The sequence below is a fragment of the Nycticebus coucang genome, chromosome 17 (genome assembly GCF_027406575.1).
Source record: "Nycticebus coucang isolate mNycCou1 chromosome 17, mNycCou1.pri, whole genome shotgun sequence".
In the NCBI taxonomy this organism is placed as follows: domain Eukaryota; kingdom Metazoa; phylum Chordata; class Mammalia; order Primates; family Lorisidae; genus Nycticebus; species Nycticebus coucang.
In genome coordinates, this window is record NC_069796.1 from 68,566,919 (window position 1) to 68,593,666 (window position 26,748).

Consider the following 26,748-nt stretch of genomic DNA (forward strand, 5'->3'; position numbering starts at 1 on the left):
TCAGGCATTGTGATGATAGTCTATTGGTGAATCCAGTAAATAAGCCAATTATAATCATGCATGGTGTTGCTTATTTGAGCTATATATAGATACAAATACACATGCACACACACACACACAGATCTAGGTGTGGAGAGGAATCAAGAAGATAATTTGTGTCAAAAAGAGTACAGAGGGAAGAAAAACTTGCATGAGCCAATTCCAAATAAATAAGCAAGATTATCATTTCATCGCCCTTGCATGAGTAGTATCAACTCTCGGTTCAACTTCCTGTCTTGGAATCTATCTTCAATTTTGCCTGAATCAGCACCTTTATACTAATAAATGCACTATTATATTTGAAGATTGATTATATGCTACTTGATGGAAATTTTAATGATAGAATAGTAGTGAACATCTTGTCTTAGTTTTGGGGGTTATGAAAATGTTTATGAAAATTCATGAAGACATTATAAAGGGCAAGTAAGATATAAAACATTGTTTTTCTGCTCTCTGTTATTTAGTGAAAATGTATTTGAAGGATCAAATCTTATAGGTTTAAGATCACTCTGGGTCACAACTTGTTAAAAAAAATAGCAATTTTCTTTTTAAAAAATAAATTTAAATTTTTCATAATAACATTAAATATTCTACTAAACTAATGTTACAACAACAATAATTTTATAATTATTTCTGAGGAGTAATTTTGAGTGGTAATTTTTTTCGGTGTTTTTCGTAACATTGAAAATGCAGTCAATTTTTAGAATACAAAAGGATCATCCAGTTGGAGGATGGAGTGGTTTAACATAGGTACTAAAACTGTTTGTTCCCCCCTCTCAACACAATGGTGATCTAAAACAGACTGAATTCTTCATTTAAGGCAGGTACATATGTACAAATAAGTTGTTGCTTCAAAAGATGTGAAGCCTTAAACCTATTTCCCAAGATGTGATTTCCAAGTACAGCAAGAGGACTGTGGTTTTGGAATATGAAAGGGAGATAGAACTCATGGTTCTGATTAAAGATCATATTGAATTCTCTCTTTTTTAATGGAGATGAAGAAAGCACATTTTGTATGGAGTTTTGTTTTGACTCAGCCTGCCATGAAGCTGTTTAAATCAAGTCTTATACCCACATTATTCTGATTGCCAAAAACATCAAAACATCAACAAAGGAAAAGCTAACCTTGAATTTTCAGCTTGTATTTCAGCCCTTGTAAGCAAGTTACCATGGAGATGATACCCTAGTGAGTTACAGGCTTGACTCAAAGCAGCCACTGTGTGTGTACCGGCAGCACAGTATAGCCTGGCATCACTGCTGTTCCTCACAGACTTACATCCTTGTGGCCTAAGAGTTCTGCAGAATGCCGTGGGAGAGCTTAAAATTTGCCAAAACAGCTATGGATTTTCTTCAAAGCAGCAAAATAAGGAAGAATAAACTAAGAATTACATGTTTGGATATTATAACATTGGTAATCATTATGTGAAGTTAATGATGTAAGATAATATCCACTGAACCTTTTTAGCAATAAATTGATCTAGAAAAAATTTTGACTATAGCTTTAAATTTTTTTTTTTGAAGCAAATTCCTTAAAAAGCTAACTTATGTCTGACAAAAACATAAAATGAGCACAGTCCTTATGGACCACCCTTCCTGTCTTCACTATATGAGTAGTCTGCAATTGTACGGACACCTCTCACAAAAGACAGGATTTTAATGCCTTAGGTATCATTTCAAAAAATTACACTGCCACAAAAATAACATACTTATATACATAGACATATCTTTTTTTTAAGAGTAAAGATAATTTTTATTATGTTATTAAAATATTCTTATTTTTACAAAAACTGAAAAGGTTTAACTCACCCTTTAGAAACAAACAGAAAACATGTATAAATAAAATAAAAATATTAACTTTGTAAAATATGATAAATCATACTATTCAAAATAAGCATTTGGGCAAAATTAAGATATCATGTAGACACAGATTGAGGAAAGTGATGACAATCCTACTGATACCTATTTGCCCACAGTAAACTAGAAATTTCAAGTTTATTTTTAAAAATAAACTTCTTTTGGAAAAAAATTTCAAGAAATTTATTATTTATTTATTTTTCCATTTTTTTTATTGTTAAATCATAGCTGTGTACATTGGTGCAATCAAGGGGTACAATGTGCAGGTTTCATATACAATCTGAAATATTCTCATCAAACTGTTCAACGTAGCCTTCATGGCATTTTCTTAGTTACTATATGTAGGCATTTGTATTCTGCATTTAGTAAGTTTCACCTGTACCCATTCTAAGATGCACTGTAGTTGTGGCCCCACCATTTACCCTCCCTCCACCATAACCTCCCCCCTCCCTTCCCCTTCCTTGGCCCTTTCCCCATAGTCTTGTGCCATAGTTGGGTTATAGTCTTCATGTGAAAGCTATAATTTAGCTTCATAGTAGGGCTGAGTACATTGGATATTTTTTCTTCCATTCCTGAGATACTTCACTAAGAATAATATGTTCCAGCTCCATCCATGTAAACATGAAAGAGGTAAAGTCTCAATCTTTCTTTAAGGCTGCATAATATTCCATGGTATACATGTACCACAATTTGCTAGTCCATTTGTGGGTCGATGGGCACTTGGGCTTCTTCCATGACTTAGCAATTATGAATTGGGCTGCAATAAACATTCTGGTACAGGTGTCTTTGTTATATTGTGAGTTTTGGTCTTCTGGGTATAAACCTAGTAAAGGAATTATAGGATCAAATGGCAGGTCTATTTTTAGGTCCCTAAGTATTCTCTGAACATCCTTCCAGAAGGAACGTATTAGTGTGCGTTCCCATCAGCAGTATAGAAGTGTGCCCTTTCCTCCACATCCATGCTAACATTTCTGGTTTTGGGATTTTGTTATGTGGGCTACTCTTACCGGGATTAGGTGATATCTCAGAGTAGTTTTGATTTGCATTTCTCTGATGATTAAGGATGATAAGCTTTTTTCATGTGTTTGTAGATTGTGCATCTGTCTTCTTTAGAGAAGTTTCTCTTCAAGTCCCTTGCCCAACCTGAGTTTGGATCACTTGTTCTTTTCTTGCTAATACATTTGAGTTCTCTGTGGATTCTGGTTATAAACCTTTATCAGAGGTATAACCTGCAAATATTTTCTCCCATTCTGAGGGCTGTCTGCTTGCTTTACTTACTATGTTCTTGGCTGTGCAGAAGCTTTTTAGTTTGATCAGGTCCCAGTAATCTATTTTTGATACTGCTTCAATTGCCTGGGGAGTCCTCCTTATAAAATATTCACCCAGACCGATTCCTTCAAGAGTTTTACCTGCACTTTCTTCAAGTATTTTTATAGTTTAATGTCTTAAGTTTAAACCTTTTATCCAGTGAGAGTCTATCTTAGTTAATGGTGAAAGGTGTGGGTCCAGTTTCAGTCTTTTAAAGATCGCCAGCCAGTTCACTCAGCACCATTTGTTAAATAGGGAATCTTTTCCACACTGAATGTTTTTAATTGGCTTGTCAAAGATCGAATAACAGTAAGTAGCTGGATTCATCTCTTGGTTCTCTATTCTGTTCCAGGCATCTACTTCTCTGTTTTTGTGCCAGTACCATGCTGTTTTTATCACTATCGATTTATAGTACAGTCTCAGGTCTTTGTAACATGATTCCTCCTGCTTTGTTTTTATTGCTGAGTAATATTTTGGCTATTCAAGTTTTTTTCTGATTACATATAAAATGAAGTATTATTTTTTCAAGATCTTTAAAATATGACAATGGAGCTCAGATAGGAATTGCATTTAAATTATATATTGCTTTGAGTAGTATAGACATTTTAACAATGTTGATTATTCCCAGCCATGAGCATGGTATGTTTTTCCATTTGTTAACATCTTCAGCTATTTCTTTTCTTAAAGTTTCATGGTTCTCTTTGTAGAGATATTTCACATCCTTTGTTAGGTATACTTCCAAATTTTTGGAACAAAACAACAATGAAGACATGACTTATCAGAACCTCTGGGATACCGCAAAGGCAGTCCTAAGAGGGAAATTTATAGCACTGCAAGCCTTCCTCAAGAAAACCAAAAGAGATGATGTTAATAACTTAATGGGACATCTCAAGTAACTGGAGAAGGAAGAACATTCCAACCCCAAACCCAGCAGAAGAGAAGAAATAAACAAAATCAAAGCAGAATGAAATGAAATTGAAAACAAAAGAATTATACAACAGATCAATAAGTCCAAAAGTTGGTTTTTTGAAAAGATCAATAAAATAGATAAACCTTTGGCCAACCTAACCAGGACAAAAAGAGTAAAATCCCTAATTTCATCAATCAGAAATGGTAATGATGAAATAACAATAGAACCCTCAGAAATTCAAAAAATCCTTAATGAATACTACAAGAAACTCTACTCTCAGAAATATAAAAATCTGAAAGAAATCAACCAATACCTGGAAGTACGCCACCTACCAAGACTTAGCCAGAATGAAGTGAAAATGTTGAACAGGCCTATCACAAGTTCTGAAATAGCATCACTTATACAAAATCTCCCTAAAAAGAAAAGCCCAGGACCAGATGGCTTTACATCAGAATTCTACCAAACCTTTAAAGAAGAACTAGTACCTATATTACTAAACCTCTTCCAAAATATAAAAAAAGAAGGAATACCACCCAACATATTCTACAAAGCAAACATCGCTGTGATCCCCAAACCAGGGAAAGACCCAACAAGAAAAGAAAATTATAGACCAAAATCACTAATGAATATTGATGCAAAAATACTCAATAAGATCCTAACGTACAGAATCCAACAACACATCAAAAAAATTATAAACTATGACCAAGTGGGATTTATCCCAGGGTCTCAAGGCTGGTTCAATATATGTAAATCTATAAATGTAATTCAGCACATAAACAAACTAAAAAATAAAGACCATATGATTCTCTCAATTGATGCAGAAAAAGCTTTTGATAATATCCAGAATCCCTTCATGATCAGAACACTTAAGAAAATTGGTATACAAGGGACATTTCTTAAACTAATAGAGGCCATCTACAGCAAACCCACAGCCAATATCATACTGAATGGAGTTAAATTGAAATCATTTTTTTTTTTCCACTTAGATCAGGAACCAGGCAAGGTTGCCCATTGACTCCATTGCTTTTTAACATTGTAATGGAAGTTTTAGCCATTGTAATTAGGGAAGAAAAGGTGATCAAGGGTAACCACATAGGGTCAGAGGAGATCAAACTTTCACTCTTCGCAGATGATATGATCGTATATCTGGAAAACACTAGGGATTCTACTACAAAACTTTTAGAAATGATCAAGGAATACAACAATGTCTCAGGCTACAAAATCAACACCCATAAATCTGTAGCCTTTATATATACCAACAATAACCAAGCCGAAAAACAGTCAAGGACTCTATTACTTTCACAGTAGTGCCAAAGAAGATGAAATATTTGGGAGTATACATACACATATCTTTCTTTTGTGTATATATATAAATTTTTTCTATTCTAGTCCCTATGTTAAAATGTACAGGAAGCACATATATACATATATATATATATTTTCATTTTATATATATACATTTTATTATTCTAGTCCCAATGTGAAAATGTATATAAATTTTGCATTATGTATAAAATTTTTAGCAATTTAATAAAGTTTGGGTTTAAAAAACTCCACAATCTACATTCTACAGAATTTGCAATATTCATGTTTATCTTAAAACATGCAGTTGATGTTTACTTCTTTTATTTTTCCTTCGTAAAAGCAAGATACATAACAATAAGAGTATTAAAAAAAAGAACAGCAAAGACAAATGCCATATTTAGTCTATGAAATACAATGCAGTAATTCAAACTCAACAGTTCAATACATATTATTATGTTCTAAGATGTAATTTTATATATGTTTATATATAAAATCATATATAATATTATAAGATATAATTTTAGGTGAGAAGAGTTGTAGGTTAAGAGAGACACAATCATAACATTTAACTAAAATTTTTAAATTATAAAAAGTAATGTATTAGTCCATATGTATGTACATAAATGCATAGAAAAAGATACAAAAGAATATCCACCAAACTGGCATAATTAGTATTGGTTTTGGGGTGGGACAGAGAAAAGAGAGATATATGTAGAGCCAGATAAGAAAAGACATGTTTGTGGACAAATTAAATTATCAAAATGTGATTTGAGCCTTATTTATCCTTTATTTAATAATCAGAATTTATTCAGGTATTATTTAAGCAATTAATTTTTAAATTAAAGTCAATCCATGGGAGCTATTTGAAAAGCACTAATCTTCCCCTAAATGGTTGTACCATTTAAAGAATTATATATACATTATAAAATTATATGTATATAAGCATATAGTATATCTAAATTGCCTTTTATATATATTATATATGTATAAACATTTAAATATATGATTGGAATGTTGGTATACTCTATTATAATACAAAGGACAATTCCAGTGCCTCGCCACTCGAAGTGTGGTCATCAGTACTGTACAGTCAACCAGATCAGCAACTTAGAAAGGCAAAATTTCAGTCTCCAACTTTCAACAGGCTGACTCAGAATCCTGGAAAATTTGCAGACATATAAAATTTAAGCAGCAGCGTCTTAGAGAACTCTGTTTGTTCCACAACCCAAAATGATCATCTCCTTTCGACCTCTTGTCAGTTTATCTTGACCTGAAAGTGAAGTTAAATATTTCATTGATCATCTTGATGCATCAACATCGGGGACCTTCTGAAACACTACTCGTTCCTTCTGTTTGTGTCTTTCCATTGAAAAGATCGCTAGTCTTTCATCTATACTTGCTTATTCTGAGATACAATCCATTAAACCAACTTGGATTCAGGGTTCGAAGCACCCAGAACTCTAAACACATCTCCACCAGCCGAGGATCAGTGAATGTGCTCCTTAGAGTACCGTGTTAGGCTTTCAATAATTCATGTAAAATGTAGTTTGAGTCAGTGCGAAGCTATGGATGGTTTTGCCTGACTTGAAGTTCAAATGGGCATTTGGGCAAGGCAAAGTGCTTTCAAATGTAGCATTAGCCAGAATCCTGGTCCACTTGCCCATTCTGAAAGAACTCATGAAGGGAATAGATCAGGATTTCTCCACCTGGGCTCTGCTGACATTGGGGCTGATGATTAATCCTCAGTTGTGGAGACTGCCTTGCCCATTTTAGGATGTTCAACAGCACCCCTGCCTCTATTCACCAGATGGCAGTAGAATACTGTCCCCCAGCCATGAAAGAAAAATCCCTGATATCCCCCAGTTACAAACAACTGCCACAGGTAAATATTATTATAACTTTTGTCATCATATTGATTTCATCAATTTTTACACCTGTAACTTGGAGGTGACTTCCTCATTTCAGAGATAAAGTACTTGAAACAGGCATCTTAAAGAGTATATGTTAAAGAAACAAAAATCAAAGTTTTCTAAGTTCCGCTCACTAGCTGATTTCATAGCTGCCATGTGGCCTCTGAAATACTTCCGTCACTCTATATTGACTCATTATCTGATTCCTACTTCTCTGTATAATCTCCCTCCATTCTGATTTTTCCATTGACTTTTTCCTCCCAGTTGCATTTCCTACACTCTTTCCTGTTGTCCTTCCTAGTACATGGCCACTTGTCTGCTCTAATACAGTCATGTCTAACTTAATGAATTTTTACCAATGTTATTGTGGGTCTTGTGCTTTAGTCTTCAAATTGGAATTCTTTGAAACAGTGATATCTGCCTCTACTGACTAACAGAATCAAGAAAGTGTGCCCAGTAACACTGGAAATGACAGCGGGAGAAGCTGGCACACAGTAAACTCTCCCAGAATACAATAAAATCAGCATATCTGAAAAGGATTAAAAATAATAAGCTTCAGGACGATTTCAAATACTGTTTCACACTTTTGAATTAAAGATAATGGAGTGAGAAATGGAATACCTACTCAAGGAGCTACCATATCCTCCTGTTAGGCTTGCCACATTTTCTTTTGCAAAAGAAGGTGTATAAAGCAAGCATTTTTATAGGTTATCGGTAGCATTAATGTGAAAAAATAAGCTTTATTGCTAACCATTTGAGATGCAAGGAAGCTCTCTCTGCCACAGAAATTGGATGACCATGTGGGCTGATAGCTCCCTTGTGTTATAAAATAATGCAAACAATATTTTTTCACCCCAAACAAAATTGGTTAAAATTACATTTTCCCAAGTCATATGGAAATGCACTAATTTGTAACTTTCTAAAGCCAACACATTTATGCTTCAGAGATACATAATTTAGTAACAAACAGCAGACTGAATTTTGATCAGGTTTTAAAAATGGGTACAATAGCCTTCTCAGACTTCAAATGAGTTTAGAAAACTCTCTTGGTATTCTCTCCCTCATGAAATTATAAGGGTAACAATCCCTTGAAGTTTTTCAGCAATATGCACTGAGAAATAGTGGAAAAGGTCTTGCATATTTGTATAATACATAAAAGCTCCAATGATTAAAACAGCCTTCAGACTTAATAGCAAGCATTTTTGCTTTAAAGGCTATCATTCTCCAAGAACCTGGAGGATAACTGCATTATTGTGCTTTTCTTTTTGGAATTGATGGCCACATTATATTAGGAAGGTAAAGCATGATAACAAGCAGTTCTGGTAGAAAAAAAATTAATGAGAATTTTTTTCTTCTTCATTTTTTTAAAGAATAAAGAGGTCATTGGATTCTTGTCATTATAAAACAAGAAGACCACCAGTCTACCAAGTAACAGCAAAATATACACATAGATTTGTATAGCCAAGGCAACCTTGATGGAGAATTTTCTATCTTCTTTCTAAATGAATTCATAGGATATAAGCAGATTTACAAAGTAAGGATCAACTGTGACATATTATATTATTATTCACGTGATTCAAACAACCTCCAGGAATAAAGTAATTACTTGAGAATATCCCTTGAATACCAGGAAGCTGTTATTCTCTGTTCCTTTTACTGATAATTTCTATTTATCTGTCAATGAAGTTGATATTGAAGGATGATGACATATTTGGGCATAATTTATAATTGTCATTTTTATTGCCAATTAACATTTTTTAAGATAAGATGACTCTTTTTGCTAGTGGGTTGAGGAAGAAGCTATTCATCAAAGGGTATTAAATTCATACCCTGTGCACCCATATATTTTGTATTTAGTAGACTTCATAAGTTTACAGGTTTACTTCCTGAAGTAAAATGAAAAAAATACCAAATTGAGCAAATCCTATGAAATAATGTGTATTTTCACTGTTGCTCATGAGAATTCAGCAGGATTTGTGCTTTTTCATTTCATTATTAGAGAGTGAAGAACTATTGCAGGGATCCCATGTGAATTGTCTTCATGCCTCCTCACTGATTCTCTTTTTAATGTACAAATCTATTTAATGATAAGATTGTGATATTGGTTAACTGTGATTTTGATTCAGTAATTGTGCAGAAAATCTTATTTGCATATCAATTCTAAAGCCAATTTGAAGTTCTGAGATGTGTTTACCAAAGTTGACCACATTCTATATAGAAAAAAATGCCCTATATAAGTCATGTTAGGTTTCAGAATATCTATCCATTATTCATTTGTGTAACCAACACCCTTAAAGCAGTGTTTTTGTTAAGGATTAAACATCCTTTTTAGAGACTACAAAGGAAAAATTGAAAACTTCTTATCATTTGACTTCAGTCATCATAAGTAAACAATATAAACTATGGTATGCACTCTTCTGCATATAGTATAGAAACAGAACTACATATTTAAAAGCATTCAGAATGTACATTATTACACTTTTGTCGGAGATTTAGAAAGATTTCTGATTGAGATAGTGTATTTTCACAATAAGTATATGAATTAGGTCTCATTTAGTTAGAAGTGACATAAACCACCTCGAATATAACCCTTAAAGAAATTCTTAAGAAGTTGCTAATTCACTTGAAAAACAGTGTTATTTGTTTTTCTGGGGGTTAACAATAACCACATCTCCAAATGCCATCAGAAATCTACTCCTCTCCTCCACTCACTGGTTTATTTGGTTTTGTTTCTTTTCTATTTTTTTTTATTAAATCATAGCTGTGTACATTGATATGATCATGGGGTACCATACACTGCCTTCATACACCGTTTGACACATTTTCATCACACTGGTCAACACAGCCTTCCTGGCATTCTCCCAGTTATTGTGCCAAGACATCTACATTCCACATCTACTAAGTTTCACATATACCCTTGTAAGATGCACTGTAGGTGTATTCCCACCAATCCCCCTCACTTCATCCACCTCCCCCCTTCCTCCCCTCCCTTTCTCCCTTCCCCTTATTCTTAGGTTGTAACTGGGTTATAGTTTTCATGTGAAAGCCCTAAATTAGTTTCATAGTAGGGCTGAGTACATTGGGTACTTTTTCTTCCATTCTTGAGATACTTTACTAAGAATATGTTCCAGCTCCATCCATGTAAACATGAAAGAGGTAAAGTCTCCTTCTTTCTTTAAGGCTGCATAATATTCCATGGTGTACATATACCACAATTTATTAATCCATTTGTGGATCGATGGGCACTTAGGTTTTTTCCATGACTTAGCAATTGTGAATAGGGCTGCAATGAACATTCTGGTACAAATATCTTTGTTATGATGTGATTTTTGTTCTTCTGGGTATATGCCCAGTAGAGGGATTACAGGATTGAATGGCAGATCTATTTTTAGATCTCTAAGTGTTCTCCATATATCTCTCCAAAAGGAACGTATTAATTTGCATTCCCACCAGCAGTGCAGAAGTGTTCCCTTTTCTCCACATCCGCGCCAACATCTCTGGTCTTGGGATTTTGTGATATAGGCCAGTCTCACCGGAGTTAGATGATATCTCAAAGTAGTTTTGATTTGCATTTCTCTGATGATTAAAGATGATGAGCATTTTTTCATATGTCTGAAGGCCGTGCACCTGTTTTCTTCAGAGAAATTTCTCTTCAAATCCCTTGCCCAGCCTGCGATGGGATCCCTTGTTCTTTTCTTGCTAATGTGTTTGAGTTCTCTGTGGATTTTGGTTATTAAACCCTTGTCGGAGACATAACCTGCAAATATCTTTTCCCATTCTGAGGGCTGTTTGTTTGCTTTACTTACTGTGTTCTTGGCTGTGCAGAAGCTTTTTAGTTTGATCAAGTCCCAGTAGTGTATTTTTGAAGCTGTTTCAATTGCCCAGGGGGTCCTCCTCATCAAATGCTCGCCCAGACCGATTTCTTCAAGGGTTTTCCCTGCACTCTCCTTTTGTTTTGTTTCTTACCATTTTGGTTGCATTGTTATAGAAGCTTCCTCCAAGTTTATCAGCAACCAACTCAACGCTAGAATCCAGACACTAAAGACCACTTCTTTCTTGGAAGTCCTGGTATTGGCTCTATTTGGTCCTTAATAGACACTTGCCAACCCCAGACACTGGAAGAATCATGCTCAAAGATTGGGGCTGGGATGGGAAAGTGCAATTTTGTCAACGTTTAGAGGCATTTTCAGCTGTTAACAACTGTGTGGCAAGTTACCACTGGCATGTGGGCCAGGAATGTCACGCAGAACCATCCCAGGCCCCTGCAACTCAGAAGCACCCAGTCCAAAGTATCAAGAAGGTGAGTCTAAAAAATCCTATGTTAAATGTGAATCCTGCCAATGTACAATGTACTCTAGAGGGAGGGCTAAAGGAGCCGAAACCAAGAAAACCATGATGCTGTATTCAATAGGTACTGAGCAGGTGGCCCCCCATGTCAGCAAGAAATATTTTTTGCCTCTAATATACTGACGAATAAAAAACAAGAATCAAAAATGTTGACAATGAATCGTTACCTCAGATACAAGTGGGGAAGTTGTGTTTTCTGGTTTTTTTTTTTTTTTCTAACTGATAATTTGACCTTACTGTTGTCCATGTTTTTTGTATTTGAATCAGAAATTGTATTCAATTAGCTTATACTTGGACTTTCACTTTTTCAGGAAAATATAGGGTATTTTTAAATTATCCCATTTATATCTATTTTATTGTTAGGTCAAATGTTTGGACAGAAAATAATTTTATAATCAAAAGAGAAACATCTACTCAAGTGACAAATTCTAGCTTTCTTCTTGTTTCTTAACTTGAGAATGACATACTGAATTATTCTGACTTTACTAGAATAAATGGAACAATTTTCATAAAATAGGTTATTGGAGTTAATCAGAAATGAAAAATACTTTCTAACACTTTAGATTTACTTATTTAAATAATCATCGGGTAGTTTTTTTTTGCAGTTCCTCTACTTGAACTTGAAACCTACCCATCCAAATATTGTATATCATTTAAGAAAAAAAAAAAAAAGAGCAATAATGCTAAAGATTTGCACTGTTTCTTGTGTGTGTGTTTTTGTTTCAAGGAACTTATTATATAGTTCTATGTAGTAAGAAAGTTTTGATCCCAAGAATCAGGAACAAAAGCAAAGGAAACACACCCTTTAAAAAGTAAATACTAAATTACCATGTGTTTTATGGTCAGGTTGTATATACATATATGTATGCTCACATCTGACCATCAATCAGACCCTCAAGCTCACCTCCAGGAAAGTTGAAAGAGTGCATCTCGCAGGAGAGGAAAATGCATTTAAAATTACTGCAGCCATAAAGTAAACTGACATAACCCAAAGCAGCAAATAATGGAAGGAAAAAATCCTTCTGGGGCTCTGTCTTTCAGCAAAGATTTTGTCTTTCTGTTTTTATATCTTGTCAGTGATCCTGGGTCTGTTTAAAATGACATAAAATGCATTTCTTATGCCCCCAGATTCTAACTGCTGCAGCCTTTCTGATACATTTCTTGAGAAAATGTAAGCTTCTGGAATAGAGAACAGATGTAGAAGCCAAATGACAGCCCCTGTGGGATGCTGGGTACTTAAAAAAAATATATCCAAGCAATTTTCTCTATTGCATCATGCCTGAAAAGTAGCTTAATTCCTCTGTTATGATTAAACTTGATTGATTGAATTGATCTGCGATGCATCCTGTTTCCCTAGTTTACAAAGCTGCTCAGGAAGAGTAAGGATGCTGTCTGAACAGGATCCAAGTGCCTAATATATGCTGAGGTCCCACTTAACATTTATTATCTGTTATCGAAGGTTGGAGAAAAGCATGTAAATTATATGGATGTCTCTGATTCAAGGAAAGGGAAAGATAAATACTTATGCAGACGCTTAGTGATTTTCATCAACCATTTTCTAAAACATACCCCATCTTTTTTTAGACTTATCAGTAACCTATGAAGCTTTTTCCATTGCTACTTAATTAACTATTTTTGTCTTCCCTTTGTTTATATTACTAAAGAAATTTAAAAAAACAAAAAAGGTCCTCTGATGCTCAAATTATTTAATAAATGGAATTTGCAAAAAGTTTAGCACCTTCATAAATGTAAGTTACTTTAAAATGATTCTCTTGATAAGGCGAGTGGTTCACACCTGTAATCCTAACTCTCTGGGAGGTTGAACAGAGCAGATTGCCTAAGCTCATGAGTTCAAGACCAGCCTAAGCCAGAGCAAAACTTCATCTCTAAAAATAGCCAGGTGTTCTGGCAGGTGCCTGTAGTCCCAGCTACTTGGGAGGCTAAGGCAAGAGAATTGCTTGAGCTGAAGAGTTTGAGGTTGCTGTGAGTTGTGATGCCACACCACTCTATCAAGGGCAACAAAGCGAGACTCTATTTCAATAAATAAATAAATAAAATTATTCTCTTCATAAGGATTTTTCCCCAAATAGGTGTTAAAAAAAAATTAGCAAACATATAATTTTGAGTGGATGTAAAAATGAAGTGAGGCTGTACCTCTTAGTATCTAATTGAACATATATGCTTTTGAGGTTCTGAATTTATATAGATTGTATCACTACAATTTTTTTTAAATTCACCATCTGAATATTTAGGGAGAAAAGTGGTAGAATAAAGCAAACTATGAGTTGGTGAATTGTAGCTTAATCTACTTACAGGACACACCTTCCCTTTACCAACGTAGCGATCCATTGCCAATTTTTTGACTAACATTTTTGTAACTATGACGTTATTAGTCATATGATGGTTTAATATAATAATATAATTAGCAATAAAGTTGTAGCAGATAGTCACAGCATCCCTATAAACCATATATAGGTGTCATATAGTAATAATACTAATTAAAATAATCATAACAACTGCCAAAGGGATATAGAACAGCTACGACAGCTAGTGAGCTTTCTACTTGTCAGTCTTTGTCAGATGCCCGTTACAACAACCATTTTTTAATCTCATAACAAACTTTAAGGCTGACACCATCAACATCTTGTTTTATAGATGAGGAAAGTATATATTTATGGCATACAATAGGACGTTTTGGTGTGTACACACACAGTGATTAGCTATAACATACCATTTACTATGTGTATTATATATTTTTTAATAATAACACTTTAAATCTACTCTATTGGTAATTTTCAAGTATATATTTTTTTCTCTTTACCTTTGAAAGTGGGAATATATTTCTTGGAAGTCTCCCTGCAAACACACTTTTTCTGTGATTGGTCATAAATGTTTATTGTCCTTGCTTAAATCAAATACTTAAGAGGAATGGATTAGGTTCAGAGCTGTCAGAACATGAAAGTAATCATGTTTGTAGTAACCATTTGAGGGCAGCTGCCTTCTCTTATCAAGGGAAGAGGGCGTCTGTGATAACTAGTGTTACTGTAGATGATGCTGGAGGGTAAAGAAAGCAACAGTGAGTTTTGTCCAAAAACTTCCTGGTAATGGTGAAACTATCTCAGTAATTGCTTGGTCTTCTCATTGTTTATCTCTAGGAAACAGAAGGAAAACTTCCTCTGGCTTAACTGTCAACTAAGTAGAATTTCTAACTAATCTTTTTATTGTTTTATATTTTTCTCTTTTTTTTTTCCTAAGAGCTAGCAAAGTGGCTGTCAGTTCCCTGACTTTTTGCTTCCAGCAGAGTAGGCTCTCGCCTGGTGAGTGAGGGCAGATATAAGTATTCTCTGTCTCCAGAAGGTGAATTCATTGTCCGGGAGGCCTAAGGCCTTTGGACTAAATTCCTGCACTCTTGATTTATAGAAACTTAAATCCTTACTTGGCCACTATTGTAGGCCAGGACATTTTTGCTTGTTCCCAAATCAGTGGCAGATTTTATTAACACCAATTTGAAGCTATTGTAAACTCTTAAATATGCAATATTGGAACCATTAGGTACTGTTACACTGTCAGAAATATTTCTCTTAAAACAAAACAAGGAACCTTTGGTAATTTAAAATTAATTTTCATGAAAGAATTAAACAACTCTTATTATTTATTCTTGCACTTTTACTATACCACTCCTGTCTCAGTGTTCCAGGGATATATAGGAACTTAATTTCTATACTATTCTTATTTTTAAATTTGTATTCTATTATCATTTTTAAAATTTTCATTCCTTAAATGAAAAATATTTGATAGCACAACAAAGTGACAATAGTCAGCAGTAAGTTATGGTATACCTTCAGAGAACTTAAAGAATCAAATTAGAACATTGGAAGGGATAAATGCTTGAGGTGATGGATACTTCAATTATCCTGATTTGATGCCTATATTAAAACTTCACATGTACCCTATGAATATATATAATTATCAGTTACCCATAATAATTAAAATTTAATATGTGATTCTTCAATATACACCTTCCTTCAGTAAAATGTGGAAGATACTTTGTCTGAATATTTTTATAATTACTGTTTTATTAATATTACTTTCATATTTTCAGGGGATGGGATGATTTCAAATGTGACTTTCAATACAGGGAATTTGAAACTCATGTGAAATCTATATTGTAATTTAATTTAATGACAAATTGTATAACACCTTTCCTTTTTATATTGTAATTATTTAATATTAAGCATATTATAAATACAAAAGGTTTAACTTTTTGGTAACAGCTTTATTGAGATATCATTTAAATACCATACAGTTTACCCATTTAAGTGGACAAATAAATGTTTTTTTAGTATGCTCACAGAACTGTGCAATCTTACAAGATATTTTAGAATATTTTTCTCTCCCCCCTCCAAATCTCCATAGTACCCATTAGTAGTCACTTCATTTGCATTTAACATCCTCAGTCAGAGGCATCCACTATTCTAATTTCTTTCTTTATAGCAGCGGTCGTGACCCACAGGAATGGTATTAAAGGGTTGCGGCATTAGGAAGGGTGAGAACCACTGCTCTGTAGGCTTGCCTATTCTGAGCATTTCATATAAATGGGATTATGCAACATGGGGTCTTTTGTGAATGGTTTCTTTCACTGAGCATACAGTATCTTTCACAATACAGCATTTTTCAGTACTTAATTACTTTTTATTGCCAAATAATATTCCATTACATAAATATGGCCCTTTGTAACACATACCTTCTCAAAGGGACTTAATTATATTATAATATTGGGACAATAAAATACAAATTTAAAATAAAGATTGGACACTTTCAAACATTTTTGTATAATCTAGATGGATTTCTTCCCACTCAGTAATACACCCCCTTGAATAAAATGGAACTGAAAAAGTTATGTGAAAATAAGGGACACATAAATAACAACAAAACAAACAACAAAACAGTATCATACTTTATTGAAATTAGTAATATTTGCCATCATTTCCCTATTACTTGCTGTCTATGGACGAGTGATAGTTAGCACAGATATTCCTAATATCCTAAATTCTCATTATTATTCAATTGTTTATCAGTTTCTTTGTTTTTTTCTGGTCTGTCTAGACTATGTCCAAGGCTATATCCTTGGAACAGATACAATTTTAGGCCAGGCATAGTGGCTTATACCTGTAATCCAAGTAGAATGCCAAAGTGGGAAAATAGTTTCAAGCCAGGAGTTCAAGACCAGCCTTGGCAACATAGAGAGACTCTCTATTAAAAATTAAAAAGAAAATTATCCAGGCATGTTAATGCCTACCTGTGATCTCAGCTACTAAGGAAGCTGAGGCAGGAGGATTGCTTGAGTTCAGGAGTTTGTGGCTATAGTGAGGCTAGGGGATCCTGCCATTACACTCCAGCCTGGATGACAGAGTGAAACCCTGTTTCAAACAGACAAACAAAACAAACAAACAAACCTATACTTATTAAAAGCAATATTAAGCACAACATCTTTGTTTTTAGAATAATTCTGTAAATACTCAGCAATTACTTGTTCTTGCCACTATCTCATGTATGTGGGCAATATGTGTAACTACCTACCCACCCATCAGCGCTGTCTATCTGTCTCTACCCCACTCCTGTGTGTGTAGAAAACATGCATAGCTCAAGAATGTTAAGTATAATTTAGTATCCTCAATATAAATATCTTTACCTGTTATTATGCCTGACATATGGTTGAGTCAGAAGGTTTTTATTTATTTTCTCTTTAAATGAAATACTAATACCCACAATAATACTAAAGATTATGGCAGGAGAATTTTGACCTCCATATCTTTTTTTGGCCAAGACAGAAAGTAGAAGTTAAAAGATGTGCAATTTTGGCAAAGTTATACACTCTACCATTTCATACTTTTTTTTTAACTTTTATATCTAAATCAAAACAAAAGAAAGGTGATATACCTAGATGTAGAAAGTCTGAATTGTAAAATATAAGGTAACTCAGAGTAGCTTTAGGGCATAGATATATATCAATAAATAAACAGATAGATGGATATAGAGACCAGAGCCGACAATTGCCCAGAATTGAGAGACCTAAATCATTAGACAAATCTACTTCAACAATAAAGCAGGAAAAATATAAATAATTCAGCACCTTGATACTTCATAGTAAAAGATGTTAAACAATAATCTATATATTGGCAAACAGCATAGAGAAATTAAATATACATCTAGCAATATATTTAAATATCAAAAATGATACTACATGAAAAAAGTTCCCCATTAATAGTGTAGCATGATAACATTTACATGAAGTGTCGGAGCATGAAAGATACAGCCTGTGTTTCTTGTTCACATGTAAAAATATGGCATCAGGAGTATAAACCACTAGTTATTAATAGACGTTTCTTTTGGAAAGAAATATAGGATAACAAGAATACAGAGAAGTTCACAAAGCTGTTAACACAAATGTATTACTTCATATGTAATACATTTATTCTTTAAAAAATGTTGGCAAAATCTGAAAATATTTGAAATCTAGGTTTTACATATGGGAGTTCATCATTATTGTATCATGTGTCTGAAAATGTCATTATGAACATGATTCTAGGGGAAAAAAATGCATTGATATGGGCATGCTCCTTGCAAATTGTGGCATTTTAGACCAGCTATTTTAGACCTGTCATTGCACTCCAGCCTGGGTGATAGAGTGAAATCCTGTCAACCTCTTGGTGGCCCTGGTTCCTTACCTATAATATAGTGAAGTTAAATGAACACACATAACAAAGTGAGGGTTTATTGTAACACTGGAATAAGCACTTAGTTCAATTCTTCACATTAATACAATTAAACTGTCTAATAACATGTGGAATGAAGAGAGAAAAGATACAGAATGCCTATCACATTATTGTATTTATTTCATATGTCATTTATTCTTAATTTTGTTGAAGAATTGTTCTTCCTCCTTGGAACTGATATTTCACAAATGTAGTTTAAAACATGAAATCCTGCTACAGTTGTTCATTTTGAACAAATGCCTACTTATGAATTCTTGTCTCAGAAGCTAATTTAATTGGTGCATCTGACTACTATTGCTTATTTCACACCTCAGTAGGTAAAGATGCATTAATAATCGAAGTTTCAAACTGTAATTAACATTAGTTTGAGGCTCCTGACAATGAAATGATTACATTTTAATATATGGGTTGATAAACAAAGTTAATCTAACATATGAATAAAAAGCAAAAATAACTTACATTTTCTCTTTCTCTGCAAATTGATACATGCATTTGTGTGTTATCTAAAGCACGGGGAATAAGTAAATATCAAAGAAAAAACTTATGACTGCCAATACAATACTTACACCTAATCAATTCAGCACACCTATCTAATTCTGAGACATTTCTATAAAATCATTATATTTTTTAGTTAAAATTAAAAGATATTTTAGCCTTGTTTGATTTCCCTTCACACATCTGTACTACTCAGTTATGATTTATTTTCATATTTACTCTGTTCTTAATTGAATTAATTATTTTACAAACATCCTTGAATGGTGAGTTTTTATGCTAATATCTTATTCCTAATCATAGTATATCACGTTTCCTGAACATATTTGCCTGGTATTATTGTATTATTCTTATGTTGATAAAGATCACATTTGTTATATAACTTAAAATGTGAAAAAAATATATTCTTGCTTGGTCCTTTTTTCAGTGATATTTTCAAGACTTTCCCAGTATAGTTTTACAATGACAGTGTTTGGTATGGTGCAAATCTAAATAATTGAGGTTGTTAGTTGTGATACTTTAACATCCTCAGTTTGTGTGCTAAGGTTCACAAGAATAGGTAAACAGCATAACTCCTGTTTCAGCTGAGATTCATTGCTCAGAACTCCAGAATGGATTGGTTGTTTACATATATCCAAATGTATATACTTTATGGGTATTAAAGAGTAGGATGGCCTTTGAAGCAAACTCACAGAAATATAATAAGGTAATCAAAATATGGATTAAAATATATAGACAAATCTCAGATGTTAAACTACACAGGTAAGAAGTAGAGCTTCTTACTTCTCTGATCATGTTTTACCCCTTCGAGAGTAAGTTCAAAGTCACCTGTAGTTTTCAATGTTTGTAGTTTTTTCACTGAAAAAAACACTGGAGATGGCGAGAATACTATACTGAAGTAGAAGAAACTGATCAAGTGCCTACCATTTGTCAGACACTCAATGGGGACTTTAACAAAGGTGATTTTATTTACTTTTATGAACAAACCTGTAAAATAAATAACAGTCACCTCTTTTTTCCAAACAAAAAACAACTAAGTTTCAGAGAAGTTAAGTGATTTATTCCATGTCAACATATAAAGGTATTTTCTGATTGTGAATCAAGAATCAGGTGTTATTCATGTGATACACCACAGATTTTTAATTGCTAAAAGAAATTACATTATATGTGTGTGTAGCTATCACTCTTTTAAATACTTTACATGGATAATCATATTGTTCAAACGAGGATTCTGAGAGGTTAAGCAACTCACTTAGGTCTCACAGTTAGAAAAGAGTAGTTGTAGACCAAGGGCTTGAGTATTCGGCTGCAGGCATGTGTTCTTATTCACAATATTTTATTACTTTCTTCCCAAAAAGTAGTCAGAGCAGGTACATGCCTCGCTGTTCTTTAAATATATTTAAATATAATATGATGATGATGACTAAAATCATGGTGAAGGCACAATAAGAAGCCTCCTTCTTCATCCCAAGATGATATTAAATGTGCACTGGAATTGACCAAAATGCTTTCTTCCTCCTGTTGATTCTTTTCTTTTGAGACAGAGTCTCACTATGCCACCCTGAGTAGAGTGCCGTGGCATCACAGCTCACATCAATCTTAAACTCTTGGGCTTAAGCCATTCTCTTGCCTCAGCCTACCAAGCAGCTGGAACTACAGGCACCCACCACAACGCCTGGCTATTCTTTGGTTACAGTTATCTTTATTCTTTAGCAGGCCGGGGCCGGGCTTGAACCCTCCAGCTTCAGTGTATGTGGCTGACGCCGTAACCACTGTGCTACGGGCACCGAGCCTGTTTATTCTTTTTTGTTGTTGTTATTCTAGCTATAATTATGGCATAATATTGATATTTCAGTATTATACTGTTTCATATTTATTATTTGTTAAGTGTTAGAGTAATCTTTTTTGTTAATTTTTAAGATAATCTGACAGATGGCATTAAGAATGAATTAATTAAATTAGGAGTTATAATAAAGATATAAACTTTTCATCCCCAGGAAGGCTTAACACTTCATTCCCTGTCTTCTGTCTGTGTTCAATAATCCCAAATGTCATGAATAATTATAAGTCATTATTAAAAATTAAAAAAAAACTCTGTTGAGATAGAAATTCTACCAGATGCTAATTATTGTTTCTTGCAGTTTAAATTTTAGGCAATTGTTTAGGAACAAATTAAAAGAAAATGGACATTTGTTTAATTGAAGCTAATTGTTATGTGCTATATATATGTGTGTGTTCAGATGTCTGATATTATGAACCAAATGTTTTTCTTCAATTTTCATACATAACTAGCAATAATTTTAAACAAAATCAATCTTGGTTGTTAGTCTTAAGGACTAACCAGAAACATTTGAAACATTTGATTAGACCGTGACATGAAAATACTATGTCCTATCATAGTAAAAGTATTCCGTAGTAGATGATATAATGCACTAGTTTCATGAACAAAATAAACTTATCACAGGATATTTCAACCTGAATGTCTACACTTTGATATATTGCCATAATAATTACTCAGTGGCCCCCTGCTAATTCTCCAGCCTTGTTCCAGGGATTCTTATTCTTTGTGGTACCTCAGAATCACTGGCAAATAATGTTTAAAAAAAAAAAAAAAGATGGGTTATCAGGCCTTACTCTCCGAAATTCTAAATTAGTGGGACTGGAGCAAGGTCAGAATCTGTATTTTCAATAAGTCCCCCCTCTCCCTGCCCCATGCTTTTTCCAGTGAAGGCAATCTGCAATGCTTATTTTGAGAAATACTGGGGATTTCTCAGGGTGTCGGGGTCTCAGGGTCTCAGTATTTCTCAGGGTGTCAGGGATAGCTGCACATCAGAATTACATGGGAAGCAATTTGAGCAGCTGCATGCCCAAGCACATAGAAAAAGTCACAGAATTCTCCATCGGATTTCTGCAGCATAGCTCTGAGAATCACTGGTCCATGCAGCTGAAGTCACTCATCATCACCATTAGAGAGACAAACTCTTTGTCCTTCTCTCTCTTTTATTCTCCTCCTCACTGCCTTCACTCCTTCCTTCCTTCTTTTTGTCATCTTTCTTTTTTTAAACACTGTCTTGTTTTATAGTACCTCACTCCTGCTTTGTTGTTGTTGTTGTTGTTAAGCCAGTCTGTAGAGAACAGGTGTAAGCAAATAAACAGTGCTTGGTGATGGAATTGACAGAATCTTGAATACTGCTTTCTTGGATTTGGCACAATATTTATAGAAGACAAGTGGCCTTTTGTCTGTCATTAATTCCAAGAACAGCCAGTATAGTATTAATATTCAGGATAGTCGATTCATAGAATGAATTTTTCAGGCAGCAAATATTATAACAAAATTATGAATCCAATCCCCAACTCTTACCCTCCCCACCAGTGAAACCACAATATGAATGGAAAAGGGCACCTATTCTCATTATGATCTTTAGACTGTCATCGTTGGGACTAGTTCTAATGTCGCACTATGGATGATGAGTAGTTGCAATCCAATTTGAATGCATAATACCACATTTAATTTTCACTACCACTTGTCAGAAGGAAATAGACTTAGGCATATCTTCTGAGATATCCATAGGGAATACTCAATTATAATTAACCTTCCTATTTTTGTTAAGTCTTTGTCCTGAAATGGATTGTTTGTGTCATTTCTTATTCTTGTAACAATCTGTCCCTAGGAAAAATTTGAATTTTAATCTAATATTCTCTGAGAAACACAATACAGAGCGTTTCTTTTAATCTTCTCAGTACTACTGTTGGTTGCCTATTTCATTTCTTTTCCATAGGTTAATTATGACTGAGGTGGTACTCTTAGGGAAGGTGTGGGATACTTGGGCAAATTATGGAAAATGATTTTCTATAAACCACACTGAATGAAATATATGCCAAATAGGAAATATCATTTTTACTAACCTACCAGTAGTGACAAAAAAAGAGTAATTTTAGTGCAATGATGCAATTGATAGTATATGAATTCATGCTATCATGATGATAACTTTATAAAAGTACTTTTAAGCAATAAATAATAGCTATATGTAACCTAAAAAACATAAAAAGTAGTTTAGATGTTATCTATGAACATTATAATAATAACAAATATCTTTTACAGAAAATCAGGCACTCTAAGTATGTATTTTGTATTGAATCAATTTATTGACAACTGAAAATGTTTGCCACTTTCCTTTACTCTCTTTCCACCACAATTTGTAAAATTAATAAATATAAACACTTCTCTAACCTGTACATTTTGGAGATGTCTAAAAATGTATTAGGACTCTCTAGTCATGAGGGAATAAGGACAGAAAAAGCAGAGGCTTTCTTTGCTCAAGTCCTAAGATGGAATCTCTTCATAGGACCAAAGAGGTTGATCAATTTCCAAATTTATTAAGGGACTTCAGAACCTACCACCAATAAAATAGGTGGAGCTATTTAAGTATTTTAAAATAAAATGAGTTACTATACTGTTGCAGAACAGTGTCTGGAACATTGTATGTAACCAAGCTGGATACACACTTATTTTGAAAACTATTTTTGATAAGTTGGATCCATTAAAATGTAAATTTAACTCTGTTTAGGGAAAATTATTCTCAGCTATAAACAAGGAAGCAAGTAATGGCTTCTGTTTTCTTATCACAAGAAAAGGAAGCATTATCATTCTTTTATAGTCATTCATTTTGCATGTCTATTTATTCAAAAAAGAATTTAAATGCTATAATAATGTTATAGCTTAAATAAATAAGTGACATTCAATACACAAATGATAAAGCATTTCATGTAAAAATTGAAATTTTATAATACCTACAAAGAGACAGAATATCTGTGTGGTTTAAGTGTGTGATGGGGACCAGCCAGCTTGCCTTTATATGCAGGGTTCATTACTTACAGGTTACTCTCTGGGCCTTCACATCCAAACCTATAAAATGTGAAAAAAATATTTCTGTATTTATAGTTTTGTTATGAATATTTAATTAATTCATATTTGTGAAGTACTTAAAAGCAGTGACAGGCATATTATAAATCCTATGTTGGTGAATATTAAATAAAATAAATGCAATCGATCTTTAAGCAATACAGATTGAATTTCAATCTGCATCATTTATATGCAGATTTCTTGAAATACATATACATAAAAAATTTTGGAGATTCATGACAACTTAAACTCACAAACTATGTAGCCTAGAAATATCAAAAAAATAAAAAAAAGTATGTCATGAATGCATAAAACATATGTAGATACAATTCCATTTTATCATTTATTGCCATAAAATATACACCAATCTATTATTATAAGTACGGTTGATCAAAATTTACACACACAAACATACCATGTATGATGTCATTCACAGTCAAAGAAAGAGGTAAAGAAGCATACAGATGTGGTACCAAATCATAACTACATCAAATTACGTAGAATTACTGTAGAATTACATCAAATTACTGTAGAAAACACTGCCCTACTTTAATGATTTTGTAGCCTCCTCCTGTTGACATTGTAGTGAGCTCAAGTGTTATGAGTAGCCACTTGAAACACCATTGATGTGAATCAGCTCCACGTAAGCAGTTCGCCTTTCCAGTAAATTGTCTATTGCAGTAAAAAGTGATTTCTCAGTTTTCACATGTGCTTCATCATGCTCAGTACAATGGCATAAACCTTAAATAAAACCATGGGCCCCTATCAAGTACCTCTAGTGACGCTGGATCAGCTCCAAAGAAGCAGAGAAAACTCATGACATTGCAAGAAAATGTGGAATTACTTAAAATATATTGTAGATTAAGATTTGCAGCTGTGGTTGCCTCCATTTCAAAATAAATAAATCCAGTATAAAGACCATTGGCAAAAAAGAAGAGAAAGTCAGTGAAGCCATAACTGCAGCTCACCAGCAGGTATAAAAACTTTGCAATTTTTTTGAAAAATACCTTTGTGTCTTATTTTGAAAATGCAGCTTCTATGTTGGTTCAGGTTTGCTATGAAAAAGGCAAACCTATAGTCTTTAATATGCTTTAAGAAAAAGCAAAGTAATTACGTGGAAACAAAAGGAAATGGAAAGGTGAATAATTTAAAGCTAGAGAATGTAATACCAGCAAAGGATGGTTTAATGATTTTAGAAAGTTTGGTTTAATGATTTTAGAAAGTTTGGTTTAAAAAACATCAAGATAACAGGAGGGACAGGCTTCTGCACACGAAGTGGAAGCAGATGGTTCCCAGACACCACCCCAGGAAATCACTGAGGAGAAAAGAGATCTACCTGAGTAGGTTTTTAATACAGACAAAATTCTCTATGGCATGGGGGGGCGCACACAACAAACAGGTATTAGGGAAGAGAAGTGAGCACCCCATTTTAGGCAGGAAGCAATAGGCTTATTCTACTGTTTTGTGCAAACACAGTCATGATTATGATGAAGACTGACATTACCTGTAAAGCTACTAATCCCTGAGCCTGGAAAAGAAGAGGAAATATGCTTCGTTGTTTTGGTTGTACAAGAAAACCTGGATGAAAACTTCTTTCTTCATTGATTTCATGGGCACTTTGTCCCTAAAGTCAGGAAGTGCCTTCCAAATAATGAACAGCTTAAAGTTCTTTTGATATTGAACATGGCCCATGGCCACCTGGAACCCACAAACTCAACACCATAGACATAAAATGGTCTACTTGCCAGCAAACACAACAACCATAATTCAGCTTCTAGATCAGAGGGTCATAAGGATCTTTAAGGCTCATTATACCCAGCACTGTACGGACAGAATTCTCAACACTATGGAAGAGAAGCCCAACAGACAGAACATCAGGTAAGACTGGAAGGATGATATTATGATTGTTACAGAAAACCATGAGAGCCATCAAGCCTGAAACAATAAATCTCTGCTGGAAAACTTTGTGCAGATGTTGTGTGTGACTTCATAGGATTTGCAACAGGACCAGTCAAAGAAATAATTAAAGCAGTCATGGATATGGCAAAAATAAATAAATAAATAAATAAATAAATAAATGGCAAGCAAGAGATGGAGTTTCAAGATAAAGATCTTGGAGAAATTCAAAAAGTAAAAGACCAGGCCCCAGAAGACAACTTGTTGGATATGAGCACATTTCAACCAGTGTCAGAGGATGAGGAGGGAGATATAACAGAAGTACTGCCAGAAAATGCATAAATATTGGACAGTCTGGCAAAGGGTTCAGGTTATTCCTGACTTCTTTTGTCTCCTCTTATGATGTGGACACTTGTAGGATACAGGCACTGAAACGAAAGCAAATGGTGGAAGAAGGTTGCTACCAAATAGAAATGTGTTTAGAGAAATGAAAAAAACAACAAAAAAAAGTCAGGCAGAAATTATGATGTGTTTCTGTGAAGTTATGCAGGGTGTGCCTCCTCTGCCACCTTTTCCACCTCTTACACTTTGGCCATCCCAGAGACGGCAAGACCATCTCTCCTCTTCCTCCTACTCCTCATCAATGAGATGAAGGCCTATATTATGATTCACTTACACTTAATGAATATTAATTATATTATTGCTTCTTCATAATTTTTGATGAAATTTGTTCCTCTCTACCTCTTTATTGTTAGAAACAGTATATAATGCATATAACAACAAAATATGATTTAATTGATTATTGTTCTAATCAGGAAGGCTTCCAGTGAATCAGAGTTAAGGTTTTGAGGAGTCAAAAGTTAGACACAGCTTTTAAATGGGGTAGGGGAGTGGCACCCCTAAGACCTTTGTTGGTTGAAGAAGAATTAACTGTACACATACATTTGTGTGGTATTCTCCTTCATCTAAAAAAGGAATAATGTTTTCCTCAATGATAAAAACCTTTCC